The 11,609-nt window shown below is 39.0% G+C and overlaps 1 pseudogene; it reads left to right on the top strand.

The window, feature by feature from the left end:
- Window positions 1-3,194: 3,194 nt before the first annotated feature.
- LOC123794937 (DNA-directed RNA polymerases I, II, and III subunit RPABC3 pseudogene) lies at window positions 3,195-3,645 on the top strand (annotated as a pseudogene).
- The last annotated feature ends 7,964 nt before the right edge of the window (window positions 3,646-11,609 follow it).

Below are 11,609 nucleotides of genomic sequence, written 5' to 3'. Positions count from 1 at the left end.
AACCCCTTAAAAAATTAAACTTTAAAAAAATCAAACTTCAAATTAGGGACAGTAAATTGGGTGAGTCGTGGAAGTGGTAAAGGACAGTGGGATGCTAGCGTTGGGATGGACTGTGGATGGTAGTGCCTGGATCATGGGAGTTACTCGAGTGAAAGCAGCGTGGACTCATGGTACCCCCTCTCCTCTCCTGACTCCAATAACATCATGGACACCATCAGCATTGGTGTCTTTCAGCATAGAGGATGAAGAGAGGGAACGATGAGCAAAGATAGGTGTACATTTAGCCTTTGAATATACCCTCGGCATTTGGCCATACAGTGGTTTTGCCAAATGTGAACCTGCTGCAGCCTGATTGATAAAAGAATTAATTTTGGAGGGAAGACCAAGTGCTGACTTCTCTGGTATCACAGCCCCTGTTCGAGTTACAGGGTATAAGCAGGAAGGAGAGAAAAAGCAAGCAAAGGAGACTATGCAATGCAATGCCACATACCTCAGATGTCCTTGTCTGCAGGATTCTTCACCCTGGAGTGAGGACTGAGACGGCTCAGCTCCTGAAGTCCTCGGCTGTCACCACGGAGAGTGCGTGCCTGCCATTCACTGCCTCTGTGAAGATCAGCAACGTCTTGGGCTCTTCAGCCTGAGTTAAATGAGGTGCAACGTCGAGAGTTAGGACAAGGGTAGAGACACAACCTACAGCCAGACCATTTCTCTTTCTTCCAGGATGTCCCAGATCCTTAACCAGGTAAGAGAAACAGAAGGCCCTGCAGCAGAGTCTGTTGCTGTGATTTCAGCACGATCTCTCGGCGGTTCTGCAGCCTTGGTCCCACTTGGCCAAGATGGGACGTGGGAGTGAGTGCAAGAGTGAGGCTGGGGGTGCCTGGGTGGCTCAGTCATTAGGCATCTGCCTTTGGCCCAGGGTCTGATCCCAGGGTCCCGGGATCGAGTCCCACATCGGGCTCCCTGCTCTGCTGGGAGCCTGCTTCTTCCTCTCCCACTCCCCCTGCTTGTGTTCCCTCTTTTGCTGGCTGTCTCTCTCTCCGTCAAATAAATAAATAAATAAATAAATAAATAAATAAATAAATAAATAAATAAAAGAGTGAGGCTGGTCTTGGGTAGTAGTCTCCCTCATAGTTGTTACACCACAGATGAAAAACAGGCTCTGACTATGTCACGGATGTGGAATCACTCACTGTGTTGCCACAGGTTCTTTAGTTTCTGTGTTTTCAGAAATGAGACGAGTTTTCATCACCTCACTTTCCTATGTGCTCCAGTGACACTGTCCCATCATGCCATTCTGCAAACACCATGTACCTTCATGACCGTGCGTGCCTGTATGCCCACACTCGTTCTGCCTGGCATCACCTCTCCCGTCTCTGCATCTAGGCAGTTCTTACTCATCCTTGTAGGTCCAACTCAAACACTGCCTCCTCTAAGAAGCCAGAGTTCCATGGATTTTCCTTAACTCTATCCTTATCAAATTGGCAAAGGGCAAAGATTCACTTACATGTCTATGTCTTTCACTGAACTCTCAATTCCTTGAGGACATGGAATCTGATATTCAATTTTTAAAAAGCATTCCATTACTAGCACACTCTTTGGCATATGAAATATATCCAATATAGGTTTACAGAATGAAGGAATGACTAACAAAAACCCACAGCCAAAAATAAAAGGGAACTAACAGGGGAAAAAATATTTTTAACAAGTACTAGAAAGAAATAATTACTATCCATAATATATAAAGATATTTTTCAAATAATAAGATAAATACAAACATAAGAGAAAAACAGGCAAAGGACAAACAATGACAATTGATTAAGGAAGAAATATAGATAGCAAATAGAACTTATGAACGTATTTCAACTTCATTATTACCAAAGAGATGCAAATTAAAACAATGAGATAATTTTTTCCTCTACCAACTTGGCAAAATAAAAACATAAATTTTCACTGTAGTTAAGGGGCTAGTGAGATAGGCACTCTGGTGAGTATGAAATATAATCTTTCTGGAAAGCACTTTGGATATGCATATGTATGGACCAAAAGTCTTAAAAATGTTTTATACGGTTTGTCCTCGTAATCCCACTTTTAGGCATCTATTATAAAGAAATAACTAGAAATGCAACAAAAATGTATGTATAAGGATGACATTCAAAGAAATATTTATAATATCAAAAATTTGAAAATAACATGAACGTCCAAAAACAAATGAAGAGTTTAAAATTATCTCCGTAATAAACAACTTAACCTTACACCTAAAGCAGCTTAAAAACAAAAAGAAGAATGGGCAAAGCCCAAAACTAGTAGAAGGCAGGAAATAATTAAAGATTAGAGCAGAAATAAACAAAATAGACCCCCTCCCAAAAAAGAATGAAACCAGGAGCTTGTTCTTTGAAAAAGATCAACAAAACTGATGAACCTTTAGCTAGACTCATCGAAAAGAAAAGAAAAAAACTTAAATGAAATAAACAAAATCAGAAATGAAAGAGAAATAACAATTGACGCTACAGAAATACAAAGGACTATAAGAGAATTTATGAAAATATGCCAATAAATTGGACAACCTAGGAGAAATGGATAAATTCCTAAAAACATATAACTTACCAAAACTGAAGCAAGAAGAAATACAAAATTTGAACAGACCAATTACAAGCAATGAAATTGATTTAGTAATTTAAAAAACTCCCAACAAAGTCCAGGACCAGATGGCTTCACAGGTGAAGTCTATCAAACATTTAAAGAAAGAAATTAAGGGGCGCCTGGCTGGCTCAGTTGGTTCAGTGTCTGATCCTTGGTTTCCACTCAGGTCATGATCTCAGGGTCGTAGGATCGAGCCCTGTGTCAGGCTCCATGCTCAGTGAGGAGTCTGCTTGGGATTCTCTCTCTGTCTCCCTCTGCCCCTCCCCACCCCACTCATGCACTCGCTCTTCTCTCTCTCTCTCTCTCTCTCTCTCTCTCTTAAATAAATAAATAAATAAATAAATCTTTTTAAAAAGAAAGAAATTAATACCCATTCTTCTCAAACTATTCCAAACAATAGAAGAGGAAAGAAAACTTCCACATTCATTCTATGAGACCAGCATAACTCTGCTACCAAAACCAGATGAAGACATTATTTAAAAAAAGAAAGGAGCGCGTACCCCTAGGCGTGGTTATGCTCCCAGCCCCTCTGCTACTCTCATGACCATCTCACCATGGTGGGCATCCTGTTTGAGGATATTTTTGATGTGAAAGACATTGACCCGGAGGGCAAGAAGTTTGACCCAGTGTCTTGACTACACTGTGAGAGTGAATCTTTCAAGATGGTCCTGATCTTTCATGTAAACATTCAGATTTACCCTGTGGACTTGGGTGACAAGTTCCGGTTGGTCGTAGCCAGTACCTTATAGGAAGATGGTACCTTGGATGACAGTGAATACAACCCCACAGATGACAGACCTTCCAGGGCTGACCAGTTTGAGTATGCAATGTACGGGAACGTATACAGGGTTGAGGGTGATGAAACTTCTACTGAAGCAGCAACATGTCTCTGCCTACGTGTCCTATGGCGGCCTGCTTATGAGGCTGCAGGGTGATGCCAACAACCTACACGGATTTGAAGTGGATTCCAGAGTTTATTGGCTGCTGAAGAAACTGGCCTTCTGAAGTACCCAGGAAGCCAACCTTGTTGCTTAGTTACACAGGACGTGGACATCCATTTGAGCCTAAAGAGAAGTTACTACTGACCACCCATTCAGGAAGGGCTGGCCGGCTGGCCACTTGGGGTGCATTTGAGGTGGTCTGGACTCAGTGGGAAACTTGCCTGTGAAAGACCCAGTGGGAGAGCTTAAAACAAATCAGAAGTTGTTTTGTGTATATGATTTTTTTAATTAAACTTCACTTTTTCAAAATAAATAAATAAATAAAAATTAAAAAAGAAAGGCCAATATCTCTGATGAATATAGATGCAAAAATCCTCAACAAAATATTAGTAAACTGAATCCAACAATACAACAGAAAGTAACTCACCACAATCAAGTAGGATTTATTCCCAGTACACAAGTGTGGTTCGATATTTGCAAATCAGTTATGTGACATATCACGTGAATAAGAGAAATGATAACAACCATATAATCATTTCAATAGATGCAGAAAAAGCATTTGACAAAGCACAACATCCATTCATGGTAAAAACACTCAACAAAGTAGGTTTAGAGGGAACATACCCCAATATAGTCAAGGCCATCTATGAAAAACCCCACAGTTAACATTATACTCAATGGTGAAAAACTGAGAGCTTTTCCCCTACGGTCAGGAACAAGCCAAGGATGTCCACTCCCACCACTTTTATTCAACATAGTACTGGAAATCTTATCTTTAGCAATCAGACAAGAAAGAGAAATAAAGGGCATCCAAATTGATAAGGAAAAAGCAAAACTTTCACTATTTACAGATGACATGATACTATATATAGAAAACCCTAAAGACTCCACCAAAAAACTACTAGAAATGATAAATGAATTTAGTAAAGTGGCAGAATACAAAATCAATATACAGAAATTCATTTTATTTCTATACACTAATAATGAAGAAGCAGAAAGAGAAATTAAGAATAGAGTCCTATTGACAATTACACCAAAAATAATAAAATACTTAGGAAGAAACATAATCAAGGAGGTGAAAGACTTGTACTCTGAAAACCATAAACACTGATGAAAGAAATTGCATATGACACAAAAAAATGAGAAGGTATTCTAGCATCATGGATTGGGAGAACAAATATTGTTAAAATGTCCATACAACCCAAAGTAATCTATAGATTTAATGTGACTGCTATAAAAATACCAACATTTTTCACAGAGCTAGAACAGATAATCCTAAAATTTGTATTGAACCACAAAAGACCCCAAATAGCTAAAACAATCTTGAGAAAGAATACAGCTAGAGATATCACAATACCAGATTTGAAGATATACTACAAAGCTTTATTCATTAAGACAACATGGTACTGGCACAAAAATAGACACATAGATGAATGGAACAGAATAGAGAGCCCAGAAATAAATCCATGATTATGTGATCATTTAATCTCTGACATAGGAGGCAAGAATATGCAATGGGGAAAAGTCTCTTCAACAAATGGTGCTGGGAAAACTGGGCAGCTACATGCAAAAGAATGAAACTGGACCACTTTCTTACACCATATGCAAAAATAAACTCAAAATGGTTTAAAGTGAGACCTGAAACCATAAAAATGCAGGAAGAGAGCACAGGCAGTAATTTCTCTGACATCAGCTGCAGCAACATTTTTCTACATATGTCTCCTGAGGCAAGAGAAACAAAAACAAAAATAAACTACTAAGATTACATCAAAATCAAAAGCTTCTGCACAGCAAAGGAAACCATCAACAAAACAAAAAGACAATCTATTAAATGGGAGAAGGTATCTGGAAAGGACATATCTGATAAGAAGTTAACATCTAAAATCTATAAAGAACTTATACAACCCAACACCAAAAAAACAAATAATCCAATTAAAAATGGGCAGAAGACATGAACAGACATTTCTCCAAAGAAGACACACAGATGGCCAAGAGGCACATGAAAAGATACCCCACATCGCTCATCATTAGGCAAATGCAAATCAAAACCACAATGAGATATCACCTCACACATGTCAGAATGGCTAAAATCAAAAACACAAGAAACAACAAGTGTTGGCAAGGATGTGGAGAAATGGAACCCTTGTGCACTGTTGGGAATACAAGCTGGTACAGACACTGTGGAAAACTGTGGAGGTTCCTTGAAAAATTAAAAATAGAATTACCATATGACCCCATAATTCCACTACTGGGTATTTACCCAAAGAATATGAAAATATGAATCGGAAAAGATACATGTATCCCTACATTTATTGCAGCATTACTTATGGTAGCCAAATTATGGAAGCAATCCAAGTGTCCATCAATAGATGAATAGAAAAGAAGATGTGGTATAGATAGATAGATAATGGAATGATATATATATATATATACACACATATATATATAATGGAATATATATATAATGGAATATATATATAATGGAATATATATAATGGAATATATATATAATGGAATATATATATAATGGAATATATATAATGGAATATATATATATAATGGAATATATATATAATGGAATATATATATAATGGAATATATATAATGGAATATATATATATAATGGAATATATATATAATGGAATATATATATATATAATGGAATTATATATATATATATATATATATATATATATATATATAATGGAATGAAATCTTGCCATTTGCTATGACATGGGTGGAGCTAGAGAGTATTATGCTAAGCAAAATAAGTTAGAGAAAGACAAATACCATATGATTTCACCCTTACGTGGAATTTAAGAAAAAAAAAGCCAAGGAAAAAAAGAGAAAGAGGGGAAAACCAAGAAACAGACTCTTAACTATAGAGAACAAACTAATGGTTACCGAAGGGGAGGTGGGTGGGGAGATGGGTAAATAGATGATGGAGATTAAGGAATGTACTTGTGATGAGCGCTGGGTGATATATGGGATTGTTGAGTCATTGTATTGTACATCTGAAACTAATATAACACTGCATGTTCACTATACTGGAACTAAAATAAAAACAATCTAAAAAAAGAAGAGCTGGTATGTATACAATGGAATATAACTCAGCTATAAAAAAGGATGAAATCTTGCCATCTGCGACAATATGGATGGATCTATTATGCTAAGTAAAATAAATCAGCTAGAGAAAGACAAATACCATATGACTTCACTCATATGTGCAATTCAAGTAACAAATGAGCTAAGAATAAAAGGGACAAAAAAATGAGACTCTTAACTACAGAGAACAAACAGGTGGTTACCAGAGGGGAGGTGGGTGGGAGAATGGCTGAAATAGGTGAAGGGGATCAAGAGAACACTAATCACAATGAGCCCTGAGTAAGGTATAGAATTGTTGAATCACAATATTGCGCACCTGAAATTAATGTAACAGTGTATGTTAATTACACTGGAAGTTTAAAAATAAATAAAAATTAAAAATCATCTCCGTATGATGGAATATCATATAGCCATTAAAATCACATTTTTCCAAAAACTTCAAGAGAAACAAAAAACATGTTTTCAAAGAGTATTAAATGGGATATATAGGAAAATATTCCTCATCTAATGTCATCAGAGAAAGATGCAAAATTGTATCCATCATACGTTTCCAGTTTTGTAAAATATAGATAGCTAGAAAAATACTTATGAAGAAAACACCCACAAGGACACAGACCAATGTTAACTATAGTTCTACATGGGTAGACAGATTATGGGTGATTTTTATTTCCTTTTTATAATTTCATAATTGTCTTGTTTCTTATATTTTTCATAATAAGCCTTTATACTAGGACAAAATGAGCTTTTTTACTGAGATTAAAATGTAAGAACTATGAAACATCACTACATAACTATCAAATGGCCTTTAAATAATAATGACAACACTGAATGCTAGAGAGGATGTAGAGAAGCCAGATCACTCCTACAGTAATGGTGGGAATGTAAAATGGTACATTCACTTGAAAAAGAGTACAGCAGTTTCCTACAAAACATGGGTTTACCAAAAAACCCAGCACCTGCACTCATGGGCATTTACCCTAGAGAATTAATAACTTCACACAAAAACCTACACACAAGTATTCCTTTATTTGTAATTGACAAAAACTGGAAATAACCCAGCTGCCCTTCAGGGAGCAGACGGTTAAGTGAGCTGTGGTACATCCATTCCATGGACCGCTACTCAGCAATGAAAAGGAGCAAACTACGCATGCCCACGACAGCTTGCCTGTGTTTCAAGGGAATGATGCTGAGCAGAAAGAAGGCCCATCTCAAAAGGTTACCTACCGTCTGATTCCATGTATGCAGCATTCTTGAAATGACAGAAGTATGAAGATGGGGAAGAGATGAATGGTTGCCCTAGGTTCAGGAGAAGGGGAAGGCAGGTTTGGCTGTGCCTATGAAAGGGTAGCAGAAGCAATCTTAGTGACAGAACCATTCTGTATCTTGACGGTAGCAGTGGATACACAAATCTACACATGTGATAAAAACCGCATAGAACCAAATACATACACCCATCGACTCACACACACAAATGAGTGTGTTTAGTAAGGCTGCTGAGATCTGAGTAAGGCTGTTAGATTGTATCAACCACTTCCTGGTTGTGATATTGCACTATAGATAGGTAAGATACCGACACTGAGAGAAAGTGGGTGCAGGGAATAGGGATCCCCTGCATTACTTTTTACAACTGCATGTGAATCTCCAATTATCTCAAAATTAAGAGTGAAAAACTTAAAGAAATGGACAGGAACCTAGAATTTAAATGAGATTTAAGACACATAGCATCTCTTAAATGTCATATCATCTTTAGGGCACCTGGCTGGCTCTGTCAATGGAGCATGTGACTCTTGCTCTTGGGGTTGTGAGTTTGAGCCCCATGTTGAGTGTAGAGATTATTTAAAAATAAAATCTTGAAAAAAAAGAGAGAGACATATTCAATTGCGATATGTGCTTCTTATTTGGACCCTGATTCAAAGTATTAAGACATGTCATTTGTGAGGTACTGCAAATGTGAACAGGGGCTGGAGAGCTGATGCCCTTAAGAATTAGAGGGTTTTCGCAGGGATGGTATTTGTGGTTAGGTTTCAAAAAAATGAGGCCTGATCCTTTAGAGAGTCAAACAAAATATTTAGAGATGAAGTGATATATCTGTTTGCACTTCAAAACAATGTGAGTGGGGAAGAGGATAAGGGGGCCACTGGTTAGACTCAGTCTCAGGTGGATGTGTGAATTGGTGTAATTATCCTAGTCTATTTATGTGTGTTTTCAAAATTCTCCATAACAAAACTTTTTTTTTAACGAGGAAAAAATAAAAAGAAGACCAAATCTCCAAGGAAACCCTTCCAAGATACTTATCGGCTCGTCAGAAAAGCATGTGGCTTTATCTGAGTACCTTGTGTACCAGCCACTGTGTTAGGCTTTCAAGATACGGCCATAAAGAGGTTGCTCCTTCCCAGAGCTCCAAGGCTAGTAGAAGTGGAAAGAGATTGTAAAAACAAATAAGTACATTTCTAGATGGTAAGTGCTAATAAGGGTTGTACAATCGTGGAAGAACTGACCGTTCTTTGCACCAGGGAAGTGGGGCCTGGGCCGCGTCTTCAAGGACATGCTGTAGGCTGGGTCTGTTACAGCGGGGAAGCGAGCTCGTTAAGCAAGGACTTGATTCCTAAATAGGACTTAACACCACCTGTTTTCACGTCAGTGCTTTTCACTTCAGATCCTGTTCCAACCCCAACTGTATTACATTCTTATTGTCAACTGACTTTGCTGTCACCTTCGGGGAGTAGCTGAAACAGGGCTAATGATGTTTACCGAAGTCTTTCAGTGCTCGGAACAGGATGATTTGAGCTCAGATTCAATCTCTCTCAACACCAACCACCACCTCCAAGGTCCTTGAACCTTTCAGCTGTGGTTCCATTATCCGGATATTGAATCAGAGGAAACTTGCTAAATGAGCCTTTTAGAGGGAGGGAAACTTGGTCATATGTCTTAGGGGGTAAAAAAAAAAAAAAACAGGACAATAATTGCATTTGATGAGGAGAGTGATTCATTTCACCTCGATAGAAATGGGAACTTGAGAATAAATTGTTTTATTCACACACACACACACACGCACACACACACACTATAAATACAAATATATAATCACGTGACAGCTGCTGCCTAATCAGTTATAATAATGTAAAGGATGCCATGCGGTTAACGGTATTAAGGCCATAAATTACGTTTTGTAGAGTGTGGTTTCTCCACAAAGGCACTTGGGAAGGCACACGGTGATTAATGTGCCACTAGGGAAGGCTTGAGGAAGGTGAAGACGACAGAAGGAAGGGTGGCAGCAAACAATGACATGGGGATAATGGTGACAGCAGCCTCTTCAGCACTTGGCCAGAGGGACCAGAGTCCTCAGATCACGACTGGCGCATGACACCTGCTTAGCTTATAAAAACAAAACACAAACAAACAAAACAACCCAACATGTCAGAAAAGCATGAACCCCTGCCTGGATATTGCTGCTGACGTACGTTATTTCTCAGTGCCGTGTTCCATTATTACTAAATAGAGAATCAATACATTCAAACGTAAAACAGCTCCAGTCAGAACAATCGCCAAATGAAGGTAAATCTCCTACCGGGACTTACCCCACAGCCTGGCCCCTGGAGCAAAGCATTTGTTTCCAGCGTCGCCATTTGTCACTATTGATTCTGCCTGTGTGAGAGAGGACGCGTGCCACTGCCCTGACAAGGAATGATTTATCCTCCGTCACAAAACAATTTGCAACCTTCAGTCTCATTTGAATCCTTACCTCTGGAGTCTTTATTCTGATAGGAGAAACCATGGAGGAATTAGGTTTTTGTCTCAGAAGTCCGCCTATAATTACTTTTAGTATCAAATCATTCCCAAAGCTGGAACATAACGATTTCGAGGGACACAAAGCTGGGCCTTAGATAATAGGTTTAAACACAGTACCCAAGCGGCTGTGCCTGGAAGCAGAAAAGGGAGAGCTGGTGATAGGGAGAGAAAGAGAAGGAAAACTGCCCTCTCACCTGAGTCAACCCTGGAGACTGTGTGTTTCCAAGGAGTTGCTCATTTTTTCCTTCCACGTGGTTTAATGGCTTGGTCTTCCGGTTAGGAAAGACCATTCCTTGCAAAATGGCTCAATGATCTACTCTGTCTTTTATTTTGATTATAAGGGAAAATGGCTCCTTCAAAACAAATCATAATCGGTGCGATAAAATATATTTTTCCAGTATAATTCAACAAACTTCAGTGGAGTTTCTGTCAAACGCCATCACTAGGCACTAGGGAATCCATGTTCATGTCTCGAATATATACTGAGTGTCTGCTCTTTGCCAGGCAGTAGGCTAGGTGCTGGGGTCACAGGGATGAGGAAGACAATCCCTTCCATCTTAGTCCATTCAGGCTGCTATAACAAAACTACCATAGAATTGGGTGGCTTAGAGTCAACAGAAATTTATTTCTCCTAATTCTGGAGGTTGAAATTCAGTGCCTGGTGAGAGCGTGTGTCCTGGTTCATAGACGCCTGTATTCTCTTTGTACCCGCACACAGCTGAAGGGATGAGGGTGCTCTCTGGGGTCTCTTTTGTAAGGGCAGCAATCCTACCAACAAGGCCTCCAGCCTCATGGCCTCATCATTCTCAAAGGAGAATGATCACTATCACATTGGGAGTTAGAATTTCAACAAACGAACTTTGAGGGGACACAGCGTTGGGTCTACCACACTTTCTCGCATAGAGCTTACAGCCTGGTAAGGGAGACAGTCACTAAACAAATCATCACACAATGAAGTGACTCATTGAAATCATGGAAATCTATGGAGCTGGACAGGTGCTATGAGGACCTATGAGGAGGGTCTGGTCTGAGTGCTTGAGGAAGGTTTCCCCAAGGAAGTAATGTTAATGCTGAGAACCAAGGGAGTTTGCTAAGTGAGGAAGGGGGAGTGTTGGGAAGGGGGAGGTAGTCTGG

This window comes from Ursus americanus, chromosome 12 (assembly GCF_024610735.1).
Source record: "Ursus americanus isolate L20-20 chromosome 12, mUrsAme1.1.p, whole genome shotgun sequence".
NCBI classification, from domain to species: Eukaryota; Metazoa; Chordata; class Mammalia; order Carnivora; family Ursidae; genus Ursus; species Ursus americanus.
Note: the sequence above shows the minus strand (reverse complement) of the source record. Positions and strands in the feature narration are given on the sequence as shown.